The 17,587-nt window shown below is 43.8% G+C and overlaps 1 pseudogene; it reads left to right on the top strand.

Annotated features, from left to right (window-relative positions):
• The window catches only part of LOC138297034 (UDP-N-acetylglucosamine transporter pseudogene), a 143,055-nt pseudogene extending 129,063 nt beyond the window's left edge, over positions 1-13,992 (top strand).
• Positions 13,993-17,587: the final 3,595 nt, after the last annotated feature.

Below are 17,587 nucleotides of genomic sequence, written 5' to 3'. Positions count from 1 at the left end.
CATATCAGAGAGTGGGCACTTCTGATGGCAGCAGAGTTGTCTTTATTCGGACTGAGGCACCTATGGGCTCTCGCTTGACAGTCCACCTTTGTCTCCATCCCCACCCACACCTGCTGTGTCAGCTCCTGCTGGACTTCTTCCACCTCCTTTTGCAAGATGATGTCTGGGCCTCGTGAGTCCAGGTGTCTGGATGAGGTGGCAGGTAGTGTGTGTTGTGTGTTGGGTAGTTCATTTGGAGACCTGTGTGTCCTCATTGCGACCGGAGATGGTGTCTGGATGTCACCCAGAATCTGCAGGAGAGTGTCAAAATTGATGTTTTGCAGCTGGTCATCGCCATCATCGGGAAAGTCCTCGACAAGCTGTTGGCCACGAGGTATGGCATCATCCTCTGCAAGGAGATGGTGATATGTCAATGTTGATCTGTGTTAGCTGTTCCCATGAGTCATTAGGTTGTTAATCATGGTGCCTCACTTGCATGGCACAGAGCCACGCATCAAGTCCCTCATTTATGGGTCCCTAGCGGCACAATATGCCACCAGGGTATAATTTTTTGGAACACACCATTGGCACAATATGCCAGTCCACATTTCCTAGCCCAATCTAAGCCGTATTGTGTCATTTTTATTGGGCTGCTGCATGTAGACCCTTTTCATGCTTTACAACGTTTGGCAGTTGCATGGCATGGGTGTTGATTGGGGCGTTACCATGGACAAATACAGAATCTGTTGCATTGCCAGATCTATACATTGTAATATGTGTTACATTCCTCTGCCAGCCCACCTGTGTTGTAAGGGTGATGTAAGGGGGAGAACTGTCCACATGCATTCTCCTTGTCACCTTTTATCATTTATGCTGTATCCTGAAGCACACATAGTAAGATTCATGGGATTATGAGGTAAGGTGTCCTTTCCTGCATGACAACACTAAGCCCTGCACATAGTCCTCCTTGCAGCATAGATGCAAGGGTTCCTGTGCTGCAGGGCTGAGTGTTATTATGCATAAAGGGACACCCTCCCATGCATTCCCATACATAGAAGGAGGTTGGATCTTTACTATGTGTGGTTCAGGATACAGCATACATGATAAGAAGTGACAAGGAAAATGCATGTGGGCAGTTTTGCCCCTTGCATCACTGTTACAACACAAGTGGGTTGGCATAAGGAGTTGACACATTGCAAAACATGTCAATGTGTGAATGCATCAGATAGATTCACTGCCTCAGGGGTGGCATTGTACTGGTGCTACAGATGACGGACATTGTTGTTGGTACTTTTCTTGCATCTTTCAATGTGTGTTGCAATTGACAACAGACATTGAAAGTGGCAGACAGCATTCCTGATTGTTTTTGTTTCAGGATGTGTCCCTTCCTGCACATGTGCACTTATACCTGTAACACAGGTACCCCCTACACCATACTCAATGTGTGTAAGTGTTTTTGTTAGGCATCAGTTAGTGCCCAATCACCAAGGATAGTACAGGGATGCACTGTATGTTAGTGACAACTACATATCCAGCACATTCAAGATGATATAGCATTGCACAGCAGGCTGGGCTGCTGTACTGCACTGCATGATTTAATCATGCATGGTTAACAATGGGCTGCATTTCCCAGACACTGAATGCACACTACCCTACCAGAGCATAATTATTGTGTTACACTCCAGTGGGGCAGGGTGTCAGTCCATATTTACTAGGCCAAGGATTGCACCTTGTGTAGCTTTTGATGGCCAGGTATTACATGTCCCTTTCAAACCTCACACTACATGTAGGTGTAATTCCAAGTGTGTTGCTGGGGGTGTTCTCACATTTTACACATGTAGCCCACCCAACTTTGGAGACTTCCCAGATTTTCATGTCTGGGAATGCTGCAGTTTCAAATACCACCTCAGGGTTTGTGTAGGTGTGACATTAGGGTGAGTGTAATCATTATTTGTTCCAGTAAGGTCATGTTACTCTATGTGCTACATTGGGCATCACACTTAGTGAGACGGAAACACCACTTACGTTTGATGTTATGCAGGAAGGTGTCCCTTGATGCACAACATCAATCACCTCCAAATCACAGGCACACTTGCAGCATGGTGCAGGTGTGTCTGTGTAAGCACATGGCAGCAAATTGTGTACCAGCACAGACAGTAATGCCAGAAATGCCCCATATGTTGTGTGCATGTTACTTTAGTGCCCTTTCCCAATGGTGCAGGAGGGCCTATCCCTGCCCTGGCTGTCCCGTCCTGTACAACAGGCCTCGTACATGATGGCCAATGAGAGTTAAACATGGCCAAATGGTTCAGTTGATATATTGAAGGGAATGTTATCAGGGTTGTGAAGTGGCCTGTGCAATGGGGGGTGAAGGGGTCAGTGCACATTACATGTGTTTGGTGTTTCACAATTATTGTTCCCCCATGCAACCCTTTCCCATGCGTAGAGTGCCTTCAATGTATCTTCCCCTTGTGCCATTAGGTATTTACAATCTGTGTTTGTTATTTCTCCTCGTGTGCTGCAGGGTCCTGTCCCTGGACTCCGGTGACCAACTCCTCTGGGATGATTGTTGCTATCATCTCCTCCCGCTCATCCAGCTGCTCCTGGGGTGCAGGACTTCCACCTCTGGTCTGCAGTGCTGCCTTTCAGTTGCTGGCCAGTTTGTCTTTAGTTCTGCACTTGCAATCATGCCAGCGCTTCTTACAATAGGTCACAGTCCTCTTCACCTCTGACACTCTGTTGACTTTATCAAGAATGGACTGCCATATTGCCTGCTTCCTTCTTATTGGCCATTTAGAGGTGACGAAGAGCTCCATCACCTCTGATCAGGATCTGATTCTCGTCCTCGCTGAACCTACGCTTCCTATTTATTTTTTCCTTCTCCTGGAAGTCTGTCTAGATATCCTGGCTTGTATTGGGCTGATTGGGGACTCTCTAGGGTGTCTCCTGATCTGACTTCTCCATTGCTCTACCTCGTTGCTGCTTGTTGGCATTTTTGTGTTTTTATTTTTTACACCTTTAAGGCAAAAAGTGAAGCTAGAATTGTCCCCTGTTAGATTTATTCCTTCGTCTCGAATCAGGGTAAGGTTAAAAAACAAAATGAGATCTAAATGAGGGACATGTGAATGATCGCTTCTTCAATGGTTGTGGTCCACATGTTTCAGCCACCTTTGCCCAGCCAAGTTTTGTGGCTTTCCTCAGGGCCTCTCTAAGCAGAGTCCTGTTCTAAGTATGGGAATACCGTCATATTCCTAGTGTATCCATAGTCACAGTTAGTGATCTAACAGTAAGTTCTAGAATGAACCTTTTCACTCATGCAAGTAAATATCTTCTAGTTCCTTCTGGTACACTTCTCAATAGCTGTGTAAGATGAGAAAAAGCACAGGCTATATAATGAACTTTTTTAGGAAAGCGTAGAAGCACCTGCACCTTTGGTTATTTTGTTCTATGTGCTGTTCTCTTCCCACCAATAGTGAACACTGCAAGTTCAACATACAAACAAAAAAAGTGATGGCACACACAGAAAGGTAAAGCATAACCAGCATCGTAAGTGGCAACAATATGTTTTGACCACGTGACTTGCACATTCATGCAAATGAATAAAAGGTTTATATGGCAATGTATGAAGCAAACAAAGAATAAACAAAAGAAAAGAGAAATAAAAATGAAAGCAATACCTCCAAATGGGGCTAGTTATGGCCCACAAGGCAACAATGAAGGAGGGCAGACCCTGTAGTCACACACTGCAGGGATCGTATCCAACAATATCTTTAGTAGGAAAATTGTAATCAGGAAAGAAATCATGTCCATCCTCCCACTGCCGTTATCACTTACTTCAACAAGGGTGCTGGCACAGTCAAATGACCTAGTGTTACCTCCATGCCCTGAATATCAGGGCAAAACACCAATGTCAGAGTTTAAAGATGCTAAGCTGATGTTCCACAATAGCATCAAATGGTGGGCCACATAGGGCTACGCCATGTCGGATTAGTCTCCACTTGCCCCCTTTGATCCGGGGTGCATAAGGCAACAAATTCAAAACAGTCAAGAATCTAAATGAACAAAATATGCAAAATAGACAAAAAACTGTATGGTCTGCCTCACTGTGAAGAGAAGTGATGGGAGAGGAAAAAAACAGCATGTGTTTATAGGCATGGACAGGACAGTGGATACAATGCACTCTAAGAAAACAAATCTTCTATTTCTGAGACTTAAAATACAGTTGGTGTAGGAAAATTTAATTGTTGTTCAAATAGGACCAATAAAAGGCCATAGAACAGAAAAAGACCACTGACAACAAGCGGCTTCTATTTTAATCTTCTCACTGGTTTGTCGAGGAACTCTATCAAGGTACTGCTCAACTGTATGAAAAAAGGATATCAAAAAGTATTACAAACATTTGGAAATATAATGAAAATAGTAAACGTTTTTTTTTTTTTAAATGGTACTCATCATGTAAACTGTAACCACTGGATATTGTTATTTAATCCTGTTTTAATCACTTGAAGGTAGTAGATCCAGCTTTGCTCTCTTTCAAAAAGGATCTTGTTTACTTTTTTATTTGTGCTATTTGCAGTCTCTATGATAACCCAATGCAGGTCATCTACAGTGTGGTTTGATGTCAAATAATGATTTCTCATCTTGGGTGTAACACTTTTATAATGAATGTTGCGTCTATGTTCACTTATCTGGGTCCTGATCTTCCTACTGGACATCCCAATATTTCTTGTGCCACAAGAGCAGGTGATCATGTAGAAAACAAGTGATGTGTTACAATTGGTGAGTTTCTTCAGTACCAATGGCTTATCTAGGATGGAAGACTTAGTTGTGGTAGTTAGGTGGCACACGTTACAAGTTCTGCATCGGAAATGTCCCACTACTGTTCAAAAACCCGCTAGTTGTAATACTGTAATGAGTTTTATCAATGTTGTATGTGTGTGAGTATGAACCAAGTAATCTTGTATGTTATGACCTCTTTCATGGACAAACCTTGGTTACTCCGAGTTCAATGAACCTGAATAAATTATGCCTGCGCTCATGTCGATAATTCTCCTAATATGATTCAAGGCTATATGATATGTAGTTACATAGGTTAAAACGTTGGCCTCTTAAGTCATAGATACTGGATCGAGAAGTCCTCCTCTGTTTTGATTCTTGACTTGTTTACAGCTCCTTGAGATAATGGAATCTGAATAATTTCTATTCCTCAATTTAATTGCCAGCTCCTTTGATTGATGTTTGTAATGTCACTAAATGTTCTCTGAATTCGTAAGAACTGGCTGAATGGAAGGTTTTCGCATAATGATCATGGGTAGAAACTATTGAATTTTCCTTTCAGTGGGTACGTGTTGGTCTTGAGATCCACTTGGTCCAGAATGATGTTCACATGTAGGAAGGGAAGGGTAGTTCTGCTCATAGTATGTATGAAATTCCAATGGTCGCCACATAAATTGAGTCAGGAGTGAAAGTCATGGACCGTTGCTTCACCCCCTTCCCAGATGATCTAGATATCATTAATGTAGCACTTCCATAGTATTATGTGGTGTCTATAGAATTCCAATTTCGTGCAGACAAATTTCTCTTTTAAGTGATGTATGTAGAACACTGCCACACAGGGGGCAAAAGTATTCCTTATTGAAGTCAAATGGGTTTATAGGTAAAGAGAACCTTGGAATTCGAAAAAATTCTCAGTAAGAGTCAGTCTGCAGCATTCTAATACAAAATGTTGTGGAGTGATGTGTTGTCAGTCTTTATGGTAAAGGATTTCTTCAGTAGTCTCCAAAGTTACGTCCTGAGGCAGGCTGTTGTATAGGTCTTGATATCCAAACTAACTACTATGGCACCCAGGAGTTGTAGGATATCTCTTGCATCCTTGAGACAGGTTTCTGTATGTTGCACAATAGGTCAAAGAAAAAAAGTCAGCAAATTGTGAGAAAGGTTCCAAAATGGAACCAATGCTTGACATTATAAGGTGACCTGGTGGAGGTGCCTTATTGTTATGCATTTTAGGCAGAATATAGAAATAGGGCATAGTGTGATCTTTTTTCATCAGAAAGTTTACTTCTTTTTCAGAAATCCAGCCACCAATCTGTGTCTCTTCTACCATATTATGAAATGTTGTCTGCAGGTGCATCATAGGGTCCTCTGTGATCATCCTGTAGTTTCTTTTAACCATTATTTGACATTTACATTCAGTCACATAGTCAGCCTTCCTGAGGAAGACAATGCCTCAGTTTTATGACACAACCACGAGTATTAAAACAACGCATGCCTGAACAATGAAGTCAGAACCACGAGCGCATCTTGACCACGCATGGCTTTACCAAGCATGCCTTTACAATGAATTTTGTCGTAAAAGCATATTGTTAGACTTTTCATCCATGGCGTGGTCTCCCTTAACTATTTGCCTGTGTTTCCCAGGTTGTTGAGGTGTGCTGGACTCTGTTTTTGCTGTTTTTGTTACTCTGGGCACTTTACCACTGCTAACCAGTGATAAAGTGCAAGTGCTCCTTTACAAAATATGTCTGGAATTGGCTTATCCATGATTGGCATATTTGATTTACTAGTACGTCCCTAGTATAGTGCACTAGAGGTGCCCAGGGCCTGTAAATCAAATGCTACTAGTGGGCCTGCAGCACTGGTTGTGCCACCCACATAAGTAGCTCTGTAATCATGTCTCAGACCTGCCAATGCAGTGTCTGTGTGTGCAGTTTTAACTGTAAATTCGACTTGGCAAGTGTACCCACTTGCCAGGCCTAAACCTTCCCTTTTCTTATATGTAAAGACACCCCTAAGGTAGGTCCTAGGTATCCCCAGGGGCAGGATGCAGTGCATGGTTAAGGTGGGACATATAGTAATGTGTTTTATATGTCCTTACAGTGAAATATTGCTAAAATTGTTTTTCACTGTTGCAAGGACTGTCCCTCTCATAGGTTAACATGGGGGATACCTTTAAGTATGATTAAAGAGTAGATTCCCTTGGGAGCGGATAAACATGTGGAGTTTGGGGTCTCTGCGCTTACAATTTAAAAATACATCTTTTAATAAAGTTGATTTTAAGATTGTGTGCTTGAAAATGCCACTTTTAAAAAGTGGGCATTTTCTTGCTTATACCATTTCAGTGACACTGCTTGTTTGTGGATTCCCTGTCTGGGTCAGTTTGTTGGGCTGGTTGCACCTCACACTAGACAGTGACACAAAGGGAGCTGGGGTGTAGTCTGCATTTCCTGATGAGCCAACTGTGCTAGGAGGGGGGGGGGGAGTTGTCACTCACACCTGAAAGGGCTGTGCCTGCCCTCACACAATTTAGTCTCCAACCCCCTGGTGTGTGTCTGTGGCCTGGTCTGGGAAAGGAAGGATTTCACAATCAAAAGAGACTTTGCTTTGAAGTAGGCCTACTTCAAAGGAGAAAATGGGTATAAGAAGGGCACTCAAAACCACAGACGTTAGAACAGTTCTGGAAACCAAGAGGAACCTCTGCCTGGAGAAGAGCTGAGGAAGAAGAGCTGCCCTGCCTGTGACTGTGCTTTGTGGAGCTATCCTGCAGTTGCTGCTTCTGCCAGAATAAGAGTGCAAAGACTGGACTTTGAGTGCCTTCAATCTTGTGAAGATCTCCAAGGGCTTGAATTAGAGCTTGCCTCCTGTTGTTTGAAGTATCAGGGACAGCAAAGACTTCTCTCTGCCAGCATCTGGAGTCTCTGGAAAGACTCATACTCTGCCAAGTGGTGCCTATCCAGGTCCTGAGACCCTGAAAGGAGTAGCTAGCAGCCTAAGAGGAAGAAATTCATGCACTGACCGCTGTGCGGGAAAAGATCACACAACTCTGATCTGCGGGTGAAAAATCTGCACACCGATGGCTTCGCGGCTGAAAATCAACGCTCACCTGCATCACAACCTGAAGATCTATGCCCGGGACTGGAGAAACGGCACACAGCATCGCTGATGGAGGCTGGTGAGATCGCAACCCGCGCTGCGTGGCTTTCGGATCATTGTGCGCCTGGATTTCTGACGCAAGTACCGCTGGGCGTGTAAAAACTAAGCAAGGCCTGCCCGGACCCGAGAGTGCTGACCCGATCGACTCATTACTCTCCTGCGGAGAGAAGAAACTACACACCCTGACCCGACGAAAGGAGAAACAACGCAAGGTCTCACTTGTGAGTAAAATCGACGCATTGCAAGCCCTTTTTGAGGCACACTCAACCTTGCAGGGTTATTATTGACGCACCCAAGGTACATTTTCACGCTAACAGCGTTAGCGTTGTGTTTAAAAATGCATGAAGACTCTTTTTGCATTTCTAGTGATAACTTGACTTGTGTATTGTGGATTATTGTCTTTTGGGTCTTGTTTTGTTTAGATAAATATGTTCTATTTTTCTAAACCTGTGTTATGTCCTTTTGTTGTGTTTTCATTGAGTTACTGTGTGTGTTGGTATAAATACTTTACACCTAGCACTCTGAAGTTAAGCCTACTGCTAGTGCCAAGCGACCAATAGGGTAAGCAGGGATTAGCTGAGGGTGATCTGACTAGAATGAGGGTCCTTGTTTGGACAGGGGGTAACCTGACTGCCAAACAAAGATCCCATTTCTAACACATATGTGTTAAAGAAGTATTTGTGGTAAATTCCCCCCGGCCTGCACCCTAAAACGCCCCTGTACTTAAAACTACACCACCCCCTGCCCTGAGCCCTAAACCTAAAAAACTACCCCACCCCCTCGACCTCTTCTGCTCTTAAAACTACCCCAAGCCATAAATACACAAATTATCCCAACGCCCTGGCCCTCCTACCCTTAAAATCTACCCGCACCCTAAGCCCTAAAACACACCAGCCGTGAAACTACCCCATGCCCCCTACCATGAGGCCCAAATCCACAAAACTACCCTTACCCCAACCCCAAATCTACCACAACCCCTCAGACACTGAGCCCTAAATTCCAAAAACTACCCAAAGCCCCTACCCTGAGTTCTAAAACTCCAATCCCTCTGCACCTGCCAACACCTTACCCAACTACCCCAACCACCCACCCCACCCTGAGGCCTAAGTTCCAAAAACTACCCCACCCTGAGGCCTAAAACTCCCCCATGCACCCCTGAAAACCTCCCCTCCCTAAACTTCACAAACTACCTTGACCCCCTCCCCTGCCCTGAGGCCTAAATCCACCAAACTACCCCGACCCCCCAGTCCACCTACCCTTAAATCTACCCTGAACTCCCCAGCCTTGAGCCCAAAACTCCCCAGGCACCCCTAAAATAAAAAAAACAACCCCTAAAAACAACCCCAGTGCCACTTACCTTGACTGATCATTTTTCCTGCTTGCTGTGGTCTGTGTCCTCCCATTGGACCTTCTTCTTTTTTCTTCTTCTTAGCTGATTCTGCCCATTTCCTAAAAACGGGGATCTAAACATGGGAGGATATGTCTGTGGTTGATTGGGCACAAATGAGTTCATCCATGCAACAAAATGTGGTAGAGGTTCTTTATCTGCAATCCACCAATGGACTGTTGCCTGAAAAAGGACTCCCCCCAATTATAGGCTAATCTTTCAATTTTTATACACCATATCTGCTTACTCGTTTTCTAAAAAATGATAAATTGCTTTAATTATACCTTTATGATTTGATAAAAATAAATTGAATGAAAATAATTTGTGTTGGGATTGTGTTCTAATACTAGAAAATGATGTATTTTATAATATTTTATACATACCTAATAAGTTGGAGCAATACTTATATTTTCTGCATTCAGTGCATATTTCAACACAATTAACAAAACAAAAAATGACATTCATCTCATTTTTTCTAAGTTCAGCTATATAGATTTCTAGTAATATGAAATGTCATAGTTTTTATGGTTGCACATTCACCAGCAAAGGAGAAGTATCCATCGAGTTTACAAATACTTGCCAAAATAGAAACCATGCACATAACACACAACCTTAGAAAGAGTTGGATGCATAATGAAAAGAAAGGTGGACAACACAAAACTTGTAAAAAAAAAAAACACTCATTGTGTAGATATAAGTTGCTGTTTCATTATTGTAGCAACTGGTCCTTTCAATCACATTAGCTACACCAGTGGGTGTTTTCTGAACCGTCAACCCAGATTGTTTTGCTTCATCTGAGTACTACATTAGAGTTTTATGATCTTTGTGTGCTATATCCCTGCGAAACAAGAATAAAATAGCTATGCCCTCTGTTAGAAAATGTCCCTTTTCGAATGTTCAACCCTATTTTTCAGTTATTTGTATTGGTGTTTTCTAGACTATGCATGCAAGGGCACTGCTGTCCAGTACCCAGATTAGTTGGTCTTACCCCTAAAATATGTAGAAGTCATCTATAACTTAGAGTGAATTTAAATGTCACCTGTGAACTGCAGTGCTAATTCTGGAATCCACTATGTTGACCAGGAATTTATGGCTTTGAGCCTACAAGAGTAGACTGTCTGCTACAGTTTAAACATGCAACACCACCTGTGAAAACAACCCTTTGGGAAGGGAAAAAACAATCATTTTAAATATTAGTATGTCACCCCTATGCAAGCACGGCAGACCAGAAGGAAAATTGCATGGTATTTAAAAGTGGGAAATGTAGCAATTCAATAGAGTACCAATTAAAATATAACTTTGGCTATCATGGGTTTGGGACCACCTATTAAAAAATGTAACCTTTTTTTCACTAAAAAGTCCAGTTCAATGATCACATTGGATTTTTAATATATACTTGGAAAGTAACTTTTAGATAATTACCTTTTCCCTGCCTGAAGACTAATTTGCATTAACTCACATGCAACTCCGAACCACTACTTGACCTGAAAGTGATGTGAATGATGTGAACAATTGCTACCAGATGCTATACAATAGGACACTGTGATTGACAGATCAACTTGAATGGCCAGGAATGTCTCCTTTGAGAGAAGCAGGGTGGAGGGCTTGCCATCCTGTAGGCACCAAAATAATAAATTGTGTCTGAGAAGTCTGTTTAAGCCACATGTAAAAGTTTGCCACATATGAAAGTGATCACGCAGGATGATAGGAGAACTCTAGTGTGTCTTATGCATCCCCTGTCTAAAGCTGAGGAACTCTGCTTTTGTCTAACCAGACCTATGTCTCCTGGTTTGTTGTGGGTACACGGTGCTTAAACATGGATTTTAGCGCTACTTCTGTGTGAACATTGGTGATTTCCATAGTCCCCTCCTTTTCACACCCCTAGCCTTCAGAGCCCAAGTTTAGTGACCATTTTGATATTGGTCTGGCACATGGTATTTTGTGACTCTTTGTAGTAAGTCAAACAGAAACAATAGAAATACAGGGTGGTTATGCCCCAAAGAACGTTTACCCCATTGGCTATGGAAGAGTAACAAGTCACTCCCCAACCACTAGCTGGAACCAGGCATAAATGTAGCACCCCATGACACCTCCTCAAAACATTTGTGAACCTGCAAAAGAACTAAAAAAGGACTGGACTTTCTGCCTGTGGTCTGAGAGGAGCGCTGAAGAAGTGTACCTGCTCATTCATGTACCCAGGTCAGACAAATAAGTGGACGCAAGCAGTCAATTAAAGACCTCATTTATGGGTATAGGGACATAAAAATAAGTAAAAATATATTTTCCTGAAGAGACCTGTTGAACAGTTGAGTCGGGACCATAAATAACCTTGCTGGACATCTTGGCTGGCTGAAGTTGTGACCCATAAGTGTTATCCCTGAGGTCTTGGGAGAATTAGAAGTGACCCAGAGGAGCTGCTCACAGAAACCTGAAAAGATGGGACTTCAATTTTTTTAATGTTTTTGGTCTTCCGTATTTTTCCCAGGATCAATCTACTTGTATCTTAATAGGGCTCCATTGTAATCAGCCTGAAATGGCACCTTGGTCCTGGTCTAATGTAGCTTGCTTCCATGCATATATGTCTCCTGGCACAGTCTTTACCTTCCCAACACATGTAGCTTTATCATCCTCAGAGGGCTATCCATCCTCTTGGAGCTGATGTTTTCTGGGGATGTATTCGTTAGAAGGGGGTTGGAACTTTAACATTTTCCAAGTTGGGAAGAGCCTGGAGATTCTATGAATGAAGGGGAATAGAAATAGTGAGAAATGGGTGAATGGAGAGGTTTTGGGGTCTGTGAGTGCTTGGGTATGTGAGGATTTAGGTGGGTAGGAGGATTTCTGTGGAGGATGCAGGAGCATGGGATTGTTTGAGGGATGGTGGATGAAGGTGCATGGGAGGGTTTAGGGAATTGGGAGGGCGTAGGAGTATGGGTTAGTGTGGGAGGATGTGCGGAAGCAGGTGCAGTATAGGCATCAATGGTATGGGAAGGTTTTGGAGATATGGAGAGTTTGTGAGAATCAAAGTGTTTTGGTGCATTAGAAATTTTGTTGGCACTGGGGATTTAAGGGGTTGGGTGTCATTGGGGCAGGTGGAATGCTGGTGAGATGTGTATTAATGGTGTTGAAAGTTGACATGTGGCTGTGTTGGCGGTTGGACTTGCTTCCATAGACTATCATTGTTGCTTTCTACTTTTTGGCACTATTTAAATTTGAAAATAAATATATATGAGACGTGTCTTTTGCACCTCTTGATGAACCTTCATGAAAGTTTCCAAAAAAAAGTGCTCCTGTGATTCTTGATGCACATGGGAAGTTTCGGGGCGAGCCCTCAAGCGGGGGCCGAAAAAAGGTGAGGGTCAAAAAAGTTGTGTTTCCGATGCTAATTCCCATAGGACCGTTAGAGGCGACTGCAGCCCGAAACACTGGACGGAATTATACCAAATTTGGCAGAAAGCTAGCTTTCAGTTGAAATGAATATAAGACAGGAGCCACCTGTCCCCCTTCCTGCAGCACGGGGGACCACGACCTCCCTGAGGTCTTGCTCAAATTGTGTGGGGGGGCACACACCCCCCCACAACCCCAGGGATCACCACTTCCCTGGGGCATTTCTCAAATTGTGTGCCAGGTGCCCCGTGACCCCCGGCAGCCCTAGGCACCACCACCTCTCCGGGAGGAAGTTTAAAAAAAATGAAAAGGGGGTCTGTATCATACCCCTGCAGCCCTGGGGGCCACCACCTGCTTGGGGCTCTTTTCCTGGAAGTCACTGATGGTCTTGGGGGCTGCCACCCACCAGGGCCTGCTCCTTCTATGTCCTGTGGTGCCACCCCTGGGACAAATCTGTTTGCTGTGGCTTGGTGGAAGCTTTGGCAGCAGAGATCAGCCTAGGGAGAGGGGCCACGTGGCCTCCTTCCCCTCCAAAAATAAATAATTAGGCCACACCCTGGGTGATGGGGTCCCCAGGGTCAAGATCGGCCTGGGGAGAGGGGCTGCACAGCGTTCTACCCTAAAAAATAAAAATATATATTTAAGCCAGGCCACTGAAAATGCGGTCCCCAGGCCTAGATCGATCCAGGGAGGGAAGCTGCATGGCCCCACTCCAAAAAATGTAATATTTAGGCAAGCCCCGGAGGATGCGGTCCCTTGCGCCAAGACCAGCCAGAGAAGGGGGGGCAGAAGGCCCCCCTCCCCACCCTAAAATGATTGTGAGGAGTCTTCACACAAGGATGCATCAGAAGGGTCTCACTTAATAGGTGTCTTGGCAGACCTCATGGCCTACTTCTCCAGTGGATTTGCAGGTGTCTATTTTGAAGCAAACTAACTCTGTCTGGATAAGGAATATTCAGAATATTGGGTGTTTTGGGAGCATATTTGACTTAATGGCTGTATACATTTCCGATGGAGAACGTGTTTCAGAGAGTGGATTATTTCAAGGGTATAACAAACTTGCATGGATTGTTGTATTGTTGCAGGTTCTTGGAGGTCTTCTGATTGCAGTGGTGATCAAATATGCAGCTAACATCTTAAAGGGATTTGCAACATCCTTGTTGATTATTTTGTCCACCTTGAGCTCGTATTTTTGGCTCCAATATTTTGTTCCAACCACTGTCTTTTTCTTGTGATCCATCCTGGTAATTTCCTTCACATTCCTATTTGGATATGACCCCAACCCAGCAAGCAGTCCCACAAAGGCATAGCAAATTGTGAAGATTTTCACATGCTTGTTTCTCAGGAATGTGTTTTACTGCTAGATCTGAAGAAAGACTCTGCACAGGGGCTGAGGCAGAACGAATACTCTTGTGATAGAACATGGTTTTTAACTTGAACTATGGGCATGTGAAAATGAATACATTTTGTACCGCAGATACCTTGTTTCAACAAAGGAAGTGGGTACCACTTTTATGGAACAGAAAGGAAAGACCGTTAAGACCAAACCAAAGTATCTTAATATCAAAAAGTCTGGGAAGACAAAAATGATAAGAGTTCCTAATATTGAGAGGATTTACAACTTGAACTTCAGTGTTCATCCAAGGATTTTACTCTTGGCTGTAGAACCATGCACTACACATTTTCACTATTTTCTACAAATTGAACATCTATATTTTATCTGAAATTTTAATTATTGTCTACAAGTATCAACTTCTGTCAAATAATATAATCATTTGCTGCTCATTTGTCATGGATTTAGTTTGTTTTCCTTCTACCAGAGTATCATACTTTAAAAGTCTAATTGTACTGAAACGTAAGTATTTTTTATATCATGGGCATTGAAAGACATACAAAACGTCTGTGGTGGAATGTGGCCAAAACCACTTCTGAGGCCCAGGACTGGAAGGGTACAGCTTAGGCAAGGGCAGGGCTCACAGATGGCAGAGTCCAGCAGCACCAGGAGAGGTACAAGCAATCTTTAATGTCACTGAGACTACAGACGAACTGGGGGCAAGCCAGCCAACCCTTGGAGACCCTTGGATTCAATGATGGGCAGAGCAAGTCCAGTCCTTCTCACTGTAGGCAAGAGGCAGAAAGCCAACACAGCAAAGCAAGTAGCAAAGTAGCAGTTTCTCCTATAGCAGAGCAAGCAGTAGGACAACACAGCAATGCAGTTGCTGAGTGGCAGTCACACCTGGCACACCAGTAGTCATTATTCTTGGCAGAGTGTCCTTGGTTCCAGTAGAAATCTGATTTGATGGGGTTTAGGGACCAGAAGTTATACTTTGGTGTCCTGGTTTGGGAAGGTGGGAGAAACTTCCAGGCATTCCTTTGAAGTCCACACGGTCCCTGTCATTCCTTCCCTGGCTCCAGATGCTCTATTGAGTTTATTCAGCCCTTTGTGTGGTGAGAGTGTCAGCTCCTCCCTTTCATCTAGCCTGGTGATGGGTCATCAGTATGCACATGTCACACCCAAGCTCCCTGTGTGTGTGACAGTCTAGAGGGAATGCACAAAGCCCAGTTGTCATATATACCAGATGTATTCAAAGACAGGCAGAAGCGCAAAATGGTTAAAGTAAGAAAATGCCAACTTTCTAAAAGTGGCATTTTCAGACTTACAATTTAACATCTGACACCACCATACGTTGTGATTTTAAGTTGTGAGTCCAAAGACACCAAAGTCCATATTTCTATTTTTTTCACAATTGGAAATTATACTTAAAAGATGTTTCAAGGTAGCCCTAATGTTATCCTATGGGAGAGATAGGCCTTGGAGGAGCACAAAAATGAATTTAAGAGGTTTTCACTATCTGGTCATGTTAAACGTAAAAGTACATGTCTAACTTTTTAAATACACTGCACCCTGCCCTTGGGGCTAACTAGCAAATATCTTAGGGGTGACCTACATGTAATAAAAAGAAAGGCTTGGTTGTTGCAAGTGGGTTTAATACTGCACACACAGGCTCTGCAGTGGCAGGCCTGAGACATGTTTGAAAGCCTACTATAGTGGGTAGCACAATCAGCGCTGCAGGTCCACTAGTAGTATTTAATTTACTGGGCCTGGTGTAGGATGGTGGCCCTCTATGTAGTGTGCAAGGCTAGGCACACTGTGCAGGGGGTCCAGGCAACCACATGTTGGTTTACAGGGGTAAAAATTAGATCACCTAATACTCTAATTTTTAAGGTAGGTTGGTCGAGCAGTAAGGCCAATCTTATAGAAGTGCAAAGCATTTGTTGCACTCACGGTATCAATCATGCACCTCACACTTAAAGGAATAACTCAAGAGCACTTTATAAAAATACTTCAGATTTTTATGTAATTTTTAAGACCAAGATAATCAAAATTGGCTAAGCACAATTTGAGATATGAATTTTGAAGTTTAATAAAAATAGTCTTTTGTGCATAATTACAAACCATAGAAATCAATGGAAGGTCACCTTTAAAAATACATATAAAACCGCAAAGTTGGTTTACAAAGTTCTTCTTTTGCAGTTTGGTCGAGGTTGTCGTTGGGCACACTGTGCCACCTGGAGAGGTTCAAGTAGCTCCTATTTCCGGTGGGAGCAGCAATGAAGTGTCTCTGAAGCTGGTACAGGGCCACTGCTGGGGACCACTTGGAAAAGCATTGCACAGGTAAATTTAAAGATGATTCATTGGGGTCCCCTTGGAGTGTTGAAGTCACAAGGGGAGAACCCTTAGGCCACAGCAGGTTCTTTGTTTCAGGGCACAGGACGGACAGGTGCAGAGCGAATCGATGAGCCAGGAGCTGTGCGCAAGGATGCCCTATGGAGCAGGAGGTAAGTTTGTTCAAGAGGCGTTTGTAGGACAACGGGGGCACTCTGCAGGGAGGTCCAGGATGCTCCTGAAGTCCCTTGACTGGGGCCTCCTCCTGCTCCTTTTTCAGCCCTGGGCAAGCTGGTTGTCTTGATGTCCAACGCTGGCTGACCAATACCTAGGGTATTGGTACGGTTTGACCACTGGAATGCGCAGTGCCACCAACCATTGCACTCTTGCAGGGTTGGTCCTTGTGATTGTCGGTGTGTCCCTGGGTCCAGCTACAACTTCTGGTTCAGGAGTTAGTGGCTGGTCAATGAAGTGACCCTCACTGGCTTGCTGGTTACTTACTGTTGCAGGGTGGTACCTCCACTCTGGCGGGAGTTCTATGGTGATTTTTGAAGCCTAGATGTCCCCTGAGGTTCTTTAGAGTTTTTCCAATTGTTCTGTAGCTCCTCAGTGGCAATTGTCAGGTCCTGGGTGCAGTAGGCAGGGTTTGGCGCCTTTTCTTTGTTGTAGCTGGTCCATAGTTCTCATGCCTTGGATCTTGTTGGTGCTGTTTTCTTTTGTCCATCAAATCAGATTACCTGGTCTAGGGATGCCCACTAAATACTGATTTTAGTGGGCGCTTTAGGGGGTATCTGTTAGTGACCAATGGGACACCTAATTTTGGGTGGCCATACCCACTACAGTGACCACTTTCTGTGGAGAGCGTCACTTTCCTATCCCTGGTTGGCTATTTTCTTTCCATCCAAGATGGAGGAATATGAAAAAAGTAGTGCCCATCTTGCAGGTAACACCTTAGGAGTGGTGCATACCAGGTGGGGCCACTCCTCCTACTCTTTGTGTAGTTCCCACCTTTGCTCCCACCAAAAGTGGAGGTTTGCAAAGGGGGCGACCATTTGCTGTAAGCAGCAGGCCTGGGAGTCATGTTTCAAAGGCAGTAAGTCCTTTGAAGTTCACTGCCAGGGCAGTGCACATTCCTGAGGGAGGGTTTGTTAGCACCTCCACCCAGGAAGGGCATTGTTCTACAAACCAGAGAGACAGATCTCTCCCACAAGGTTTGTAGATTGGGTGTTTGGAGGTGG

The sequence above is a fragment of the Pleurodeles waltl genome, chromosome 5 (assembly GCF_031143425.1).
Source record: "Pleurodeles waltl isolate 20211129_DDA chromosome 5, aPleWal1.hap1.20221129, whole genome shotgun sequence".
Lineage (NCBI taxonomy): Eukaryota > Metazoa > Chordata > Amphibia > Caudata > Salamandridae > Pleurodeles > Pleurodeles waltl.
This window is presented reverse-complemented; position numbering and strand designations above follow the sequence as displayed.